This window comes from Heloderma suspectum, chromosome 1 (genome assembly GCF_057233095.1).
Source record: "Heloderma suspectum isolate Gila_16-S chromosome 1, 16-S_ref, whole genome shotgun sequence".
Taxonomy (NCBI): domain Eukaryota; kingdom Metazoa; phylum Chordata; class Lepidosauria; order Squamata; family Helodermatidae; genus Heloderma; species Heloderma suspectum.
In genome coordinates, this window is record NC_139458.1 from 132,813,564 (window position 1) to 132,826,032 (window position 12,469).

The window sequence follows — 12,469 nt, forward strand, 5'->3', positions numbered from 1 at the left end:
CTATGGCCCTCTAGACACTGTCTAGTGGCCATAGGATTGTTCCATCAGACACTGATTTTTCCCTTTTGTTTTTTGTTCTGTTATGTACTTTCCCTTGTTTCCCGAATACTTCAGACCAGCACTGGCCCTTCAAGCTGTGCCCTTTCGCCAGTTCATTTTTAAAGATACTTGTTCCACTATGGGTAATTTGACCAACTTTCAATGGAGCAATAGGAGTAGAATAAATTATGGTTAAGATACAATGCTGATTTATTCTTAAAAGTAAAGGAACTGGAAACACTGTAGCTAAAGTTGAGAAATATTTCTTTTCCTCCCTCTTTAGTGAACAGCGTCGCAATCCAATACCTCTGGAATACGTCTGTAAAGCACTGAAGTCTCTAAAGAGTAATTTAAGGTTCCTGAGGTAAGAAACTGCTTGCATTTTACCCTACAACGTAGTACTATAGCAGCTCAGGTATTTCTATTCACCTGCCCCACATGTCCATGAGCACCACACCTCTGACAGATCTTTCCTTCCTTCAGCCTGCTCAATACATAAGTGGTGGGGATGGGGCGGGATGCTTGATTTCCCTGATAACTTCATCTGCCTAGCAGAGGCTTCGGGGAGGGGCTGGGGGCAGCTGGGGATACCTCATAGCTCCACGTCCCCAGTCTCCTTCCCGCCCCCAGTCTTCTTCCCGCCCCCATGACTGCCCCCCTTCACCCCCCACGAGCTCCTGTCTGCGAGCTTGCAGCCACAGCACAGTTCTTTCCATGCTGGCTGTGAGGCGGTGGGGTGGGGAGCACAGTTTCCTGTCTGAGCTTGTGGTCAGGAAACTGAAATACCCAGTGTCCCCCAGATACTGTCTAGGAGGCATAGGATTTCTCTGCCCACTACTATTTTACAGTTTCAATATTGTGATTTATATCCTGTCCTTCGGCAAGTTCGCTAACTACATTTTAGTAAAACTAATGAAAGCTACTTTTGTACCTGCTTCTCCCTGCCTGAAGACTGAGAATTAAAACATGGCATGGAATAGGTTAAGTGGTGTCAAAATGGCATTCCCGCTGTGCTTTTGCTTCTTTCTGTATATGGCTGTGGTAGGGGTTGTTTTCAGAAACAATGTTGTACTTGAAGTGGGTGAGGGGCAGTGTTACAATCAACCAGCCATTCACAGTATGTGTCTGAAAATGCCTGCTCGTTTGTGATCTCTAGCAGGTAAGTGGCCTTCATTTCTTACACTTCCCCTCAGATTCCCATGAGTTGAAATTGCAGGGTGTTCTGTACCATTTACAGAATTGTATATTTCATGAAATATGGCACACAGAAGAGCGTTGGATCTCATAGTTTTGTGGTAAACTAATAGACTCGTTATCTTGACTGTCAGATTGTAATTAATGAGTTCGCAATTAATCACAAAGTTTTGTGTTTTATTTCCACCTTTGATACGTGCAGATTCAGATACATGCAGATTCAGATACATGTAGATTCAGGTACATAAACCTACACCCAATTAAGGAATTCAGTTTGGAAACATTGAACCATACATACCCTGCAGACTCATCCAGGATGGTTGTGCAAAAATACAGATACAATTCAAATAAATACTTTTAAAATGTACACAAGTGTCAGGGGCGCCCTAGCTGCCTCTTGCAGTCCCCTCCAATAGCCAACTCAGGACACAGACGACGAGGATTCTTTCCAAGGCTTTATTCCTTTATTACTTTATGACTCTTTCAGATGCTAATCACTAGCAACAAAGCAAGGAACAGCACTGGGGAAAGATAGTAGAGTAGCCTAAGCTCCCGGTAAGGCAGTTGGTCCCCGTTTGAAGGAGAACCGCGGGAAGACTCTGAACTTATGGGCTATGGAGAGATCCTCCCTCTTTCCCTTGGGTCCTCGGGACGCGACCATTGTTTGACTGCCAAACGAGCGGAGCGCCTCCTTTCGGCGCCCTCCATCTGTCACTGCTCCCTGAGTCTGCACCGAGCGTCCAGCAAGCCCCCCTCCAGCGCTCTCTCACTGCCAGGGTCACTATCTATCCCAGGAATGCTGGCAGGAGGAATCTTTGCCAGCAGCTGTGCTTGTGAGAGATGAGTGAGCTCCTCTCCCACAGATTGCTGTTCCTCCTCAGAATCAGAACTGCTCTGGGGCTCTATGGGCTCAGTTTCCACCCTGACATCAACCTCCAATAACATCATCAAAGAGAAAATTCATTTCTATGGCACTTACACTAAAATTCAAGTATTGGAAGAAGGGTCCCCACTTTTTTATTAATCTGTCAGGTTAATCCTTCCTGCATATGTTACCAAGCCAGTCAACTTGTCCATTTTGGTGGTATTCAGAACCTTTTTCATCCAGTCTAATATTGAAATCGGCTCTTTAACTTCCCAATATTGGCCATTATAACTTTCACTGTTAACAACAGATTTTCAATTAATACCTTTTATAGGTTTTTTTTGCCTAGATGAAATCATTTAAATAACTCAGCAATATCACAAATTATTCTAATTTCAATTTACATCTGGTAATCTGCTATATATCAATGAGATTATATAAATTACTTTGAAGTTTATGTACCAAAAATAATTGCACTTCAAAATATTGATACAAGGGGAGGAAAAAATTCCCTGCTTCCTATTAATAAGTTGGTTACATTAAGTAATCCTTTTCTTAATTATTGAGACTCTAAAAACAATTAATCTATCCTCTTCTCATAAAGTGAAATTCCCATCATAGAATCATAGAATAGTAGGGTTGGAAGGAACTTGGAAGGGGCCTACAAGACCATCGAGTCCAACCCCCTGCTCAATGCAGGAATCTAAGTCACAGCATCCCCGACAGATGGCTGTCCAGCTGCATCTTGAATGCCCCCAGTGTGGGAGAGCCCACTACCTCCCTAGGTAATTGGTTCCATTGTCGTATTGCTCTAACAGTCAGGAAGTTTCTCCTAATGTTCAGCCGGAATCTGGCTTCCTGTAACTTGAGCCCATTATTCCGTGTCGTGCACTCTGGGATGATTGAGAAGAGATCCTGGCCTTCCTCTCTGTGACAGCCTTTCAAGTACTTGAAGAGCGCTATCATATCTCCTCTCAGTCTTCTCTTCTCAAGGTTAAACATGCCCAGTTCTTTCAGTCTCTCAGGGCTTTGTTTCTAGTCCTCTGATCATCTTTGTTGCTCTCCTCTGAACCCCCTCCAGCTTGTCTGCATCCTTCTTAAAGTGTAGTGCCCAGAACTGGACACAGTACTCCAAATGAGGCCTAACCACTGCTGAGTAGAGGGGAACTAGTTGCTTCTATTAATGCAACCCAAAATAGCATTTGCCTTTTTTGCAGCCACATTACATTGTTGGCTTGTTATATAAATAACAAGCCAACATCCTTGTTATACAAGTGAAATGCAGGCTATCTTATAACTGAATACCTGTATTAAAAAAAACCTTTCTATATTTATTTTTCACAGATGGAAATTGAGCAGCAAAGGATGTGGATGGGAGATTTGGAGGAAATGAGATTAGGGCAGAGGGGCAAACTTTTAAGGGTTGAGGGCTACATTCCTTTGTGGGTCTCATGCAGCTGGGGATCCCATATCAGTGGGTGGGGACACCCATTCTCTCTGTCTTTCTCTCTCCCCTCTGTTCATTTGTCCATCATCCATTCATTATCTCTTCCCACTCCCCATACACACACAAAAGCACCCACCTTGGCTCTCACCATCCCCTGCAAACAGATGTGAAAACAAGACTCAACAGCACTATATATAGCCTTTGGTAATATTTCCATCACTTCTATTACCCTGCAAAATCTTCAACAGCAAACTTTGGAAGGAGAAAGAAATATTAGAAATATATCAAGAAATGGTCTCCATCTTGTATCCACTGTCTGTAGGGCAGGGCCTTTTCTGTAGTGGCCCCATCACATTGGAATTCTGTTCCCATACATATTGCCCCCTCTCTGTTAATTTTTAGGAGAACTCTAAAAACAGTCAGCTGTTCCAGTCAGTGAATAGGTCCCGTCTCTCAGAGAAATTCTCTAGTATAAATATTGACAAATGTTATTGAGGTTAATGTGGCTCCACCAAAATAAGATTATGCAGGTAAGGTTGGGTCTAAATCAGGGGTGGGCAACTTGTGTTGAACTGCAACTGCCATCAGCCCTAGTCAGCAAAGCTAATGGTGACAGGCCACAAATTGCCCACTCCTGGTATAAATGGAAAGCATTAACGTTTCCCAAAGGCACAGATTACCACTTTATTCCCAAGCACAATTGAAAGTGCTGGTTATGACTGAAAAAGCCCTATACAGCTTGGGAAAAGGCTACCTGAAAGATCGCATTCTCCCTTGCAAGCCTGCCCAGGTTTTAGGATCTTCAGTGGAGGCCCTTGTGTCACTGTCACTGCCATCAGAGGCACATTTGGTGGAGATGTGATAGAGGGCCTTCTCCGTGATTACTCCCAGGCTGTGGAACTCCCCACTGAGGTAGGGATGGTGGAGAATTTCTCCACGAATCTCCAGGAGGCCGAATGCCAACGCATTGGGCCCCCCGAAATTAGTGGAGAAACGGTCCACCCCCCCGCCACCCCCCGGGATGGGACTTACCTTTGGCGAATGTTCCTGGCGCTGACAGCTCCCGGCGGCTCCCAGCGGCTCCCGGCGGCTCCCGGTGGCGGTTCAGCCGCGGCTCAGCCGCAGCGGCCGGTCTTCCGACTGGCTGCCGCCGCCGCCATTTCCAAGTAAAAAACAAAAAAAACTCAAGCAAACATGATAGGCTACGTAAAGATTTACATAGCCTATCACGGCTAGATTTTCAAAAAAACACCATGATAGGCTACGTAAATCCTTACGTAGCCTATCACGGCTGACTTGGGGGGGGGGAGCGTGTACGCATGTGCTATCACATTATGTGCTATCATCAGCAGTACAGAGTAGGTTCTGAAGTGAGATTTAGCCTGTATGTTCAGACTTGGCTAAAATTATTTTCCAGTTGCAACCTGTTCTCCTGGCCAGATTAGGCCTGCAGGCTGTAGGTTCTGCACCCCTGCTCTAAGGTCACATGGGGCTGGTAGAGTATAGGAAGGCTTGAGGCTGCTTCCCAAGAGTCACTGTGAAATACTCTTCAGGCACATGTGGGAGGATCCACTTAACTCAGTGCAACTTACTTTTGAGTAGACATGCATAGGATTGCGCTGCACAGGTGCATGTTGCGACTTCTGGTCGGAGCCATGTTGCCCTGGCAAGCGTTCTGCAGAGGCTCCACAGGTCGCCTCCTCAAACAGCTTTTAAAAGGTTGAAAAACATTTTCATCTTCTCCTGGAATTAAAGGGGGAAGCTAGAGTACCATCTGGTACAAGATCTTGGAAGAACAACTCCTTTTGCGGAGCAGCAGAAGAGCTGGACTCTAAGGTCAGTTTTCCGGAGCATCATCTACTCAAAGCTGTTTTGAAACTCCTATGTAATTAGGAGACTTCAGGGCTGATGAGCTCCAAAAGTATTTATGAATTAAAAATACCAACAATATCTGAGGACCTGCAAAATCTGTTGAAGTGACTGTTTGTAATTATACTTACTTGCTTTCTTTATGGAAGAGGAGGATGGCAGAATCAAGGGGAAGGAAAAAAGCTGCAGGACCACCGCCAACTTCCCCAATCCTTCCCTTGGCAAAGGTTTCGAGAGATGCCAGAGATTGCTGGCTCTGATACAATCCAAGATTCTATTACTAACCTTCAAGGAGCTGTGGATCTAATTAATAGCTCTTTCCAAAAGATGGAATTGAAGGTTAATGCTCTCCAAGATCAGGTGTCTGTGCAAGCGACGGCTATGCATGCCTCTCATAATATCCTGTCTGCAAGAATTTCCCAACTGGAGGCATATACTCGTAGAGCGAACCTGCGGATCCTTGGTATCAAAGATCTGCTTGCTGATATAAGTCTGTCTAAATTCTTGGATAAATTTCTGCATGAGCTACTCACTCTGCCATCTGATTATTTACTCGATATTGAGCATGCATACCATGTTCCAGTTCCAGTTCGTGGCATCAAAGGGACTGCCTATACTGTTATAGTTCAATTTGCAAGAGTTTCTACAAAAAATCATATTCTGCATTTGGCAAGAGAAATGGGAGACCTTTCTGGGGGCCAACACGAGACAAAGTTATGTTATTTCCAAATTACACTAAAGAAATCGCTGACAAAACAAGGCAATTTGCCAAGGCGAGAAATCAGGCAAGACAAATGTATCTGCAATGTCATATCAAATATCCTACTATATTATGCATTCTTTTTGAAGTCCAGATGAAAAAGTTTTTAAATCATGAAATGGCAGAGGCTTGACTAGCTGCCATTCAAAGAAAAGCACGGGAGACATCTTCCCCCGCCACATGAGCTGGGAACTTTTAAACTACTATTGTTTTTCGGATTTGTTTGGGTTATAAGGTCTGGGCAATATGCCAGTCTGGAGGACTGTTTACATATATCCCCCTTTTTTCTCTCTTTTTCTTACTTCCTCTTTTTTTATATTAGACATGATATACTGTATAATAAAATTCCTGTTTGTGTGTGTATAGATTTATATACATTCATATATAGATTTAGAAATGACACTATCTAAAATAGAGATAGTATAAAATATATTAGTGATTTGTAATTATTTCTTTTTAATTTCCTTCCTTTTAAAATTATTATTACTATTATTACTATGAGACTTTGATTAATAATATTGTTGGCTGGTTAAATTGTTAAGCTTTACTATTACATGTTAACTGAAGGGCAATATATGGTTATTGGAAATGAATTATAGGCTTGCTCCCTTGCTATAAGACTGATGATAGGATACTGAAATGTAAGGTTGATTATCTATGCTGTACTGAATTGTAATATTGGCAATGTTATAGGTATAACTTTTAAGTAGAATGATATTTGAAGTTTGTGTGTAATGGAGTTTAAATCTAATCCTTTTAAGTAACTTTTTAATATTTTTTCTTTTTCTTTCTTGCTTTCTTCTTCCTTTTCCTTCTTCTGTTCTTTTTCTTTTTCGTTATTGCTGTGTCCTCCTAAGAATACTGTATTGTTGGAAACTGTAGATAATGACTAGGTTGTTGGTACTGTTTATTTCATTTATAAAGATAAAAAATAGAATTAAAAGTATTTTTAAAAAAGGATTGCACTACACGTTGTGCTTTCTGCCAGTCCTCTTTCTGTTTATGCTTATGGACCTCAAAATATTAGACACACTAGACACACCTTTATCATGTCTTTCTTCTGTTGTCTTTTTTTCTAAACTAAAAAGTGCAAAATGCATCTTGCTTCCCAGGAAGATGCTTCAACCCCCTGATCTTTTGGGTTGCCCTTCTCTGCACCTTTCACAATGTTAATCCTTTTTAGATGGAGCAAATAGGACAGTATGCAGTGTTCCAATTGTGGCCAAACCATAGATATGTATAAAATCATTATGATTATGCTGATCTTATTTTTGATCCCTTTCCTAATAACTCCTAGCACAGAACTTCCTTTTCACAGAAATTCCACAGACTGAGTACATGTTTTCATTGGGCTGTCTATCATAACCCCAAGATCTCTTTTCTAATTAGTCGCTGCTAGTTCAGACTCCCATCAATGAATACTTTAAGAGCTTTTCACCAATGTACATCCCTGTACAGATTGCTTTACTAATTCACTTCTCTGTGGTTTGTCCTTCTTCTTTAGAAATTAGCTCTATCACTTTCGTAGAATCATAGGGTTGGAAGGGGCCTACAAGACCATCGAGTCCAACCCCCTATTCAATGCAGGAAGCCTGGCGGTCTCCCATCCAGGTACTAACCAGGGTTGACCTTGCTTAGCTTCCAAGATCAGACGAGATCGAGCGCATCCAGCCCTTAGAGACACATCCGTTTCCTTTTCAAATAGTATTGTCTTTACATCAGGTTCTCTCCCTCCTGCCCCCAAACTGCAGCTGCAAGAGCCAATCATGACTGCAGTGAGGGGAAGGGAGTATTTAACCCTTAGCCCCATGCCATGATTCCAACAAATTTGACACCCCAATGTTTGCGGCTGAGTAAGGAGGGACTGTCAAATTGGCTACAGAGTGTCTTTTGGATTCCAGAGATCTAGCATCAGAATTGCAATTCCACTTGCAGCTTGAAGTAGAATAGCCACCGTTAGGTGCCAGTGAATCATACACACGGAAGCACTCAGTTAACTTTTATTCTTTTTACAATTTGTGTGATTTCACTTATTTATTTGTCTCTGTTAAAATTCTGCACTCACCTACAGAGAATGAATGATAGGGGAAGAGACCCCTCCTGTGTTAAATTATTTCAGCCCAGAGAAGAACTCCCAAGAGTTGAAGGATTTTTTAAAAAAACTGTATGAAATTCATCCATCTCTGGCTCCTTTTCTGCCTGTTCTCTGCAGGTTGGTTGATTGCTTGTTGACAGGAGCTTCTTGTGGTGTGGGGATCTTGCCCAAGTGCTCCATGAAAACCAGAGGCTGGAAGAATTAGACCTGTCTTGTAATGAACTAAGAGACACAGGAGTGAAGCTGCTGTGTGAGGGACTAAAACATCTGGACTGTAAATTAGAGAACTTGAGGTAAGTCACTGAGCTTGCTTTTCAGTAAGACTAGTGTGACCATCTCCTGAACGGCTTAACATGTGAAGTTTAACTGGAGAAACAGAGGGAATTAAATTATTTGTTTAAACAAACGTTGCCAGACTTTTGAATCGTGTTTTTTGAAATTGCGTTTTTTGGAAAATGTATTTGTAACCCATCTGTGTGACTGACTACTCTTCTGACTGTTCTCTGCAGGCTGTATGCCTACTATTTGACAGGAACGTGTTGTGCGGATCTTACCCAAGTTCTCAGTAAAAGCCAGACACTGAGAGTGCTGGATCTGACCGCCAATGAAATGGTGGATTCAGGAATGAAGATTCTATGTGAGGGGCTAAAACATCCAGATTGTAAACTGGAGAAGCTGCAGTAAGTCACCCGTGTTTTCCTTCCAGTATGGCTAGTGTCACCATCTCCTGGCTGCTAACCCTGCTCATATTTATTCTTTAAGATAATGCAGTAGATGCGTAAAATGAAAATAATCCACAAATAGTCTCCATGACTGGGTTCGCACGACATGCTAACCCACGATGGGTTGTTTTCTGGAACAGCCCGTGATGGGTTAGCATGTCATCTGTGAGCTGTTTCTCCCACCCACAGTGGCTTGTTTCCCCCAGAAAACCCTCCCTGAGAACCCGTGGTTTGCAGTAGGGGCTGTTTCACCTATGGTGGTTAGTGTCACACCAGCATGAGTTATGCAGATCGCCGACAGAGCTGCTCGCAAGAGCAGCCAAAGACGTTGCCACTACTCTGCTCCTCTCAAGCGACCTCTGTTCCCGAGATCTGCCTAGCAACAGATTGTGCTTCCAAACAGTTTTGCCTGCAGTTAAATCCTTACTTTTCCATGCAAAAGCAAAGTAATGCAATTATCCAGTAGTGCATCTTGTGCCTCCCGGCCTTGGTGTACAAAATGAAGCAGGACAAAAGCTAATACAGTTTTGCCAAGAGAACACGCTGATCATAGCAAACACTCTTTTCCAACAGCACAAGAGACGACTCCACACATGGACATCACCAGATGGTCAATATCGAAATCAGATTGATTATGTCCTTTGCAGCCAAAGATGGAGAAACTCCATACAGTCAGTAAAAACAAGACCTGGAGCTGACTGTGGCTCAGATCACGAGCTGATTCTTGCAAAATTTCGGCTGAAATTGAAGAACGTAGGGAAAACCACTAAACCATTCAGGTATGACCTAAATCATATCCCTTATGAATATACAGTGGAGGTGAGGAATAGATTTCAGGGATTAAACCTGATAGACAGAGTGCCTGAGGAACTATGGACGGAGGTCCGTAACATTGTTCAGGAGGCAGCAATGAAATCCATCCCAAAGAAAAAGAAATGCAAGAAAGCCAAGTGGCTGTCTGATGAGGCTTTAAGAAGTTGACGAAAGAAGGGAAGCGAAAAGCAAGGGAGAAAGGGGAAGATATATCCAACTGAATGCAGAGTTCCAGAGAATAGCAAGGAGAGACAAGAAGGCCTTCTTAAATGAACAATGCAAAGAAATCGAGGAAAACAACAGAATGGGAAAGACTAGAGATCTCTTCAAGAAAATCGGAGATCTCAAGGGAACGTTTTGTGCAAAGATGGGCATGATAAAGGACAAAGAAGGCAGGGACCTAAAAGAAGCAGATGAGATTAAGAAGAGGTGGCAAGAATACACAGAAGAACTATACAGGAAAGATCTTAATGTCCCTGATAGCCATGATAGTGCGGCCAGTGAACTGGACCCGGACAACCTCGAGAGTGAAGTCAAGTGGGCCTTAGGAAACATTAGTAACAACAAAGCTAGCGGAGATGACAGTCTTCCAGCTGAGCTATTTAAAATCCTAAAAGATGATGCTGTTAAAGTGCTGCATTCAATATGCCAACAAATCTGGAACACTCAACAATGGCCACAAGACTGGAAAAGGTCAGTTTACATTCCAATTCCAAAGAAGAGCAATGCCAAAGAGTGTTCAAACTACCGCACAATTGTGCTCATTTCACATGCCAGCAAGGTGATGCTCAGAATCCTGCAAGCTAGGCTTCAGCAGTATGCGAACTGAGAACTACCGGAAGTACAAGCTGGGTTTCGAAGAGGCAGAGGAACTAGAGATCAAATTGCCAACGTTCGCTGGATCATGGAGAAAGCAAGAGAATTCCAGAAAAACGTCTATTTCTGCTTCATCGACTACGCTAAAGCCTTTGATTGTGTGGATCACAACAAACTGTGGCAAATTCTTAAAGTGATGGGAATACCAGACCACCTTACCTGTCTCCTGAGAAACCTGTACGAGGGTCAAGGAGCAACAGTAAGAACCAGACATGGAACAACCGAGTGGTTCAAAATTGGGAAAGGAGTACAACAAGGCTGCATATTGTCACCCTGCTTATTTAACTTATATGCAGAGTACATCATGAGAAACTCATGATCATGGCATCTGGCCCCATTACTTCCTGGCATATAGAAGGGGAAGAAATGGAAGCAGTGACAGATTTTACTTTCTTGGGCTCCAAGATCACTGCAGATGGTGACTCTAGCCATGAAATTAAAAGACACTTGCTCCTTGGGAGGAAAGCTATGGCAAACCTAGACAGCATAGTAAGAAGCAGAGACATCACCTTGCCGACAAAGGTCCGTCTAATCAAAGCTATGGTTTTCCCAGTAGTAATGTATGGGTGTGAGAGCTGGACTATAAGGAAGGCTGAGCGCCAAAGAATTGATGCTTTCGAACTGTGATGCTGGAGAAGACTCTTACGAGTCCCCTGGACTGCAAGGAGGTCAAATCAGTCCATCCTAAAGGAAATCAACCCTGAGTGCTCATTGGAAGGACAGATACTGAAGCTGAAGCTGAAATATTTTGGCCACCTAATGCGAAGAGAAAACTCTCTGGAAAAGACCGTGATGCTGGGAAAGACTGAAGGAAAAGGAGAAGGGGACAACAGAGGATGAGATGGCTATATAGCATCACCGATGCAATGAATATGAACTTGAGCACACTCCGGGAGAGAGCGCAGGACAGGAAGACGTGGCGTGCTATGGTCCATGGGGTCACGAAGAGTCGGACACGACTGAACGACTGAACAACAATATTAAATATAGTCCCATTTCTGCAAAGTTTCAAGGAGTTGGAGTCTTCCCTCCTTTGGGGGTAGAATGTTTTCACAGGTAGATTCAAGGCAGTATTAAGCAAGCCCAGTATTAAGCAAGCCAAATAAGCCGCTTTATATACCCATAAAAAGTTTCTTTTTATTTCTTTTTATTCTGTGTTGTTGGTTTGTTGCTGGAGAGCTGCCAAAGCCTTGGAAATTGGGGTGGTGGGTAAGGAATAAAGAGGGGGGAAGAGGGGGCAGGAGCAGGAAGGGAAGGGAAGGGAAGCAAAGTGGCAGAGGGTAAGGATCGACACAGGGTTGAGAGCGGTGGGGGGACTGGCCGAGGCAGAGGAAGATGCCCCTAGTGTGAAGTGGACCGATTGGAGACAGGCTGCAGATGTAGCTGCAGCACGAGTGATAGAGGGATATGGTTTCTGCTGCAAAGGAAGCTGGGACACCTGGCCAGCTGGCTGGGATGACTACAGGAGGAGGAGGGACAGGGAGGGGGGAAATAACCCACGCTGCGTAGCTTGTTTGATCGTCTGACGGGAGCACAGTAGGTTGTTGGCAAAACAACCCACTCTGTGTAGCTTAACATCCAGCATGGGTTAGCATGACGTGTGAACAAGCCCCATATGTCTCTTCCAGTGGGACTTAAGCCGGAACTTAGGTCCACCACTCTGCCACTGACAGCCATCCAGCTCCAAGATAGCGGTGAAGTTGAAACTAGCCACAGCATAGGATACCTTACCATGCCATTTGCATATTGCCTAAATAACATGTCTCCTAAGGACATGGCCCTTAATAGC